This window comes from Microtus oregoni, unplaced genomic scaffold, assembly GCF_018167655.1.
Source record: "Microtus oregoni isolate MIOR12 unplaced genomic scaffold, Mior012 000046F_ref0000063, whole genome shotgun sequence".
In the NCBI taxonomy this organism is placed as follows: domain Eukaryota; kingdom Metazoa; phylum Chordata; class Mammalia; order Rodentia; family Cricetidae; genus Microtus; species Microtus oregoni.
This window is the reverse complement of record NW_024543220.1, coordinates 1,424,918-1,430,000: the sequence shown is the minus strand read 5'-3', so window position 1 is coordinate 1,430,000 and position 5,083 is coordinate 1,424,918. Positions and strand designations below refer to the sequence as shown.

The 5,083-nt window shown below is 46.1% G+C and overlaps 1 pseudogene; it reads left to right on the top strand.

Annotated features, from left to right (window-relative positions):
- The first annotated feature begins 867 nt into the window (after window positions 1–867).
- LOC121435550 lies at window positions 868–1,869 on the top strand (annotated as a pseudogene).
- Window positions 1,870–5,083: the final 3,214 nt, after the last annotated feature.

The following is a 5,083-nucleotide window of genomic DNA, read 5'->3' as shown; positions in this document are numbered from 1 at the left end:
GAGCACACAGTGTGACAGGAAGTCAGAGAGCACACAGCGTGACAGGAAGTCAGAGAGCACACAGTGTGACAGGAAGTCAGAGAGCACACAGCGTGACAGGAAGTCAGAGAGAGCACACAGTGCGACAGGAAGTCAGAGAGCATACAGTGTGACAGGAAGTCAGAGAGAGCGCACAGTGTGACAGGAAGTCAGAGAGCGCACAGTGTGACAGGAAGTCAGAGAGAGCACACAGTGCGACAGGAAGTCAGAGAGCACATATGACAGGAAGTCAGAGAGCGCACAGTGTGACAGGAAGTCAGAGAGCACACAGTGTGACAGGAAGTCAGAGAGAGCGCACAGTGTGACAGGAAGTCAGAGAGCACACAGTGTGACAGGAAGTCAGAGAGCACAGTGCGACAGGAAGTCAGAGAGCACACAGTGTGACAGGAAGTCAGAGAGCACACAGTGTGACAGGAAGTCAGAGAGAGCACACAGTGCGACAGGAAGTCAGAGAGCACATATGACAGGAAGTCAGAGAGCGCACAGTGTGACAGGAAGTCAGAGAGCACACAGCGTGACAGGAAGTCAGAGAGCACACAGTGTGACAGGAAGTCAGAGAGTGCACAGTGTGACAGGAAGTCAGAGAGCACACAGTGTGACAGGAAGTCAGAGAGCACACAGTGTGACAGGAAGTCAGAGAGCACAGTGTGACAGGAAGTCAGAGAGCACACAGTGTGACAGGAAGTCAGAGCAAGCAGAAGAGCCTGTCTTGTTCCTTATGTAACAACTCACTGTGGCAAAAATAACTCACTTCTGGCTCTCTGCTCCTCCCTGTTCTCGAGACAGCCGCTTCTTTTTGTGCAGTGCCAGCCTCGTTCCAGAGACACGATGGTGAAGGTCGGAGTGAATGGATTTGGCCGTATTTGACGCCTGGTTACCAGGGCTGCCTTCACTTCTGGCAAAGCGGATGTTGTTGCCATCAATGACCCTTTCATCGACCTCAACTACATGGTCTACATGTTCCAGTATGACTCCACCCATGGCAAGTTCAAAGGCACAGTTAAGGCTGAGAATGGGAAGCTTGTCATCAACGGGAAGGCCATCACCATCTTCCAGGAGTGAGATCCCGCCAACATCAAATGGGGAGATGCCGGCACCGAGTATGTTGTGGAGTCTACCGGTGTCTTCACCACCATGGAGAAGGCTGGGGCCCACTTGAAGGCTGGGGCCAAGAGGGTCATCATCTCCGCCCCTTCTGCAGATGCTCCCATGTTTGTGATGGGTGTGAACCATGACAAGTATGACAATTCCCTCAAGATTGTCAGCAACGCTTCCTGCACCACCAACTGCTTAGCCCCCTTGGCCAAAGTCATCCATGACAACTTTGGCATCGTGGAAGGACTCATGACCACAGTCCATGCCATCACGGCCACCCAGAAAACTGTGGATGGCCCCTCTGGGAAGCTGTGACGAGATGGCCGTGGTGCTGCCCAGAACATCATCCCTGCGTCCACTGGCACTGCCAAGGCTGTGGGCAAAGTCATCCCAGAGCTGAACGGGAAGCTCACGGGCATGGCCTTCCGCGTTCCTACCCCCAATGTGTCCGTCGTGGATCTGACATGCCGCCTGGAGAAAGCTGCCAAGTATGACGACATCAAGAAGGTGGTGAAGCAGGCATCCGAGGGCCCACTAAAGGGCATCCTGGGCTACACTGAGGACCAGGTCGTCTCCTGTGACTTTAACAGTGACTCCCACTCTTCCACCTTCGATGCTGGGGCTGGCATTGCTCTCAATGACAGCTTTGTAAAGCTCATTTCCTGGTACGACAATGAATTCGGCTACAGCAGCAGAGTGGTGGACCTCATGGCCTACATGGCCTCCAAGGAGTAAGAAGCCCGCCCTGGACCACCCATCCCAGCAAGGACACAGCAAGAGTGAGGTCCTCGGCTGCTGAGCAGTCCCTGGCCTAACTAACCCTTGACACTGAGCATCTCCCTCACAGTTTCCATCCCAGACCCCCAGAATAGCAGGAGGGGGCTTAGGGAGCCCTACTCTCTTGGATACCATCAATAAAGTTCATTGCACCCTCAAAAAAAAAAAAATAACTTCTTTCGACAGGCATGAATCCCTTTTGAGAGAGATGTTTCCAATGACCTAATTACCTTCCACTTCCCTCCCTGTCATGGACCCACAACCTTTTATGTGGTCACACTGGGAAGTTATTGCACCATGTTGTGGAGAAGGGAACACTCAAGAAGAGCAACATAAGTGACCTATTACCAACTACCACCAACCAGTCAACTTGTAACTGAACAAAATATTCTAACTTAGCTTTTTCCTTGGCTTCCTAAGGAAACTGTAAAACGTATGTATTCCATTGCATAGTTTATTTAATAAAGTGAATATTCAAATGAAGCATATAAACTTTGTCTAAGTGGAAAATATTTTAAATGTAAATGATAATTCTTTCAAATTGACATTTCATAAATCTTCACAAATATCAGCGTGAAGTGAAACTCAGCTAAACAGCTGAGCTTTCCTACATCAGTGAGTATCCAAGAAATCTAAAGATAAAGGTCAATAAACCGTGGACCTTGGGGAAAGATCAGTGTTGTTTTAAAACTAAAACAAGGAAAAACAGCATTTCCTGTGTTTTCATTTTGCAGTGGTGGCTACTAAATATACGTGAACCCTAAATTCAGGTAGGAGCACTGATATCGCCCACAAAATCTTTGGGAAGAAAAAGGTGACTTGCAATGACAGAGAAAGGGATCTCACTGCAAATGAATAAATTAGCATGATTCTGAGAAACAGCTGCCCTAAGCCCTGGGATTTTGCTTTAAAGTGAGTCCAATCTTTTAATGACCATAAAGTCCCTATCACATAGTAATGTAAATTTTTGCTAAAACATTAATTTTCAGAATCCTATACCCCAAGCAGCTGATACATGACTCCCAGCATTCAAATTCTACCACAGCTTTATTTGACCTTGATATGTGGCAATGGACATGTTCACCCGCAGGTGCATTTAGGAAAAAAAATTAGATGGTATAATATTAATGAATAATTAAAGATTTATGAAGGTCTCTGGAAGTTTCCCAAAATATCACAAGGGTTCACCGTATTTTTTTTCTTTGGTTTTTGGTTGTTTTGAGACAGGGTTTCTCTGTGTAGCTTTGGTGCCTGTCCTGGAACTTGCTCTGTAGACCAGGCTGGTCTTGAACTCACAGAGATCTGCTTGCCTCTGCCTCCCAAGTGCTTGGATTAAAGGAGTACACTACCACCACCCAGCTGATTCACCATATTTTTAAGAAATTTAATAAATAAAAATATCTGCAAAAGAAAAGTAAATTTAAAAAAACAATAACAGAAATTACTGTAGCTAATAAAAATCCATAATCTGACTGCTAGGTACAATATAGTTATAACTCTTCCTACTGAGAGTGACAGAAGCTCAGTTTGTCATAGGCAATGGATTTGTTCTCATTGGAAACTAGCAGGAAAGGGTTAGATGGCTGGAGCACATCCTGCTCTTGCAAGGGACCCAGCACCCACTTAAGGAAACTTAAAACTGCCTTTAAGTCCAGTTTCGAGGGCTCCAAAGTCTCTGCTCTACTCCACGAGCACCTACGCTCGCAGCAAATATACCCACTCACAGGCACACACACACACACACACACACACACACATACACACACACACACATACACACACACACATACACACACACATACACATACACACACACACACACACAATTAAAAATTAAATAAACTTTTTAAAAAAGTCTTTTAAAAGTGGAGCCAGGGACATGGCTTGCTACTCTTCCAGATGTCTTGAGTTTGGTTACTAGAAGCCATATTAGGTGACTCACAACCATCTGTAACTCCAGATTTAGGGACTCCATCACCCTCTACGGCCTCCACGGGCATCCACTCACAAGCATGCACCTCACATATGTGGATGCTAGGAGTCCAACCTAGATCATCCAAGCTACCTAGAGGTTGAGGAAGGAAAGTCACAGGTTCAAGCCTGTGCTGCATAGTGAGACATGAAGAAATTTTTTAAAAGATGAAATGTAAGGGAAGGATGTGGGAGGTTAGGGAAAAGAGAGAAAGGGGGATTGAGGTAAGAACCATAGGTTGGGAAAGACTGCTGCCAAGTGTCTTCTGGACGTGGGAGGAACATTGACTCACCAACTCCCAGCAGTTCTCGTTGCCAGCACAAAGGTCAAGCCACCCACATTCCAGCATGGAGAGGGAAGGGACTCATGAGAAGAGGAGGGGAGGAAGAATGGAGGAGGGACGAAAGAAGGGAACAGATAGAAAAGGGAGGAAATGAAATGGAAGGGAAATCCCAGGAAGAGTCTTAGGGTTGATTTGGTCAGAAGTCCAGACGATTTTATCAGGGCTCAGGTTCTTTCTGTTTCTTTTCTTTGTCTTCGCCCTCCATTGTCTTTATTCTCACTATCTAGCTGTGGCTTGAGCTGCTGTTCCCACAAAGAAAAAAAGACCTTCTGCGATTCCTTCCTCAATACCTTTTGTACCTTCCATACATACGTATGTCTACTCCTGATTAGCCAGACCTTGGAGACATGTGGCACCTCTGGAGAGAGAAAGGAGCCCCCAACCAAGCTATAATCCTCATTGACTGACATTGCAGAGAAATTATTCTACAGAAACATACAATAAATAAATGAAATAATAAAATCAAATGAATTCCAGGTATCCCAATCTAAAAATATACACAATGGATGACTAAAACAGTAAATTTTTCCTATTTATATTTAAGGCAAAATTGGAGATGGTGGTGTAGCTCAGAGCTCAGCACTTGCCTAGCATGTATGAGGCACTGGATTCAATCTCAACACAGCGACAAGAAAAATGAAAGAACCCGAAAACCAGGGACTCCGATATTTGAGAGCTGGACCCTAAACACAGGGCACTGCAGTATTAAACCTTCGTTGTTTGGGAAGGCGGGGAAGATCCCAGGGACTTAGCGAAGGCAAATGCTCTGGGAAACAGGCAGAATGTGACTATTGTGTGGCCCCTCTAAAAATAATCCGAAAGCCTGGTGAAAGCCTGTTGCCTTTCTATGTTCAGAT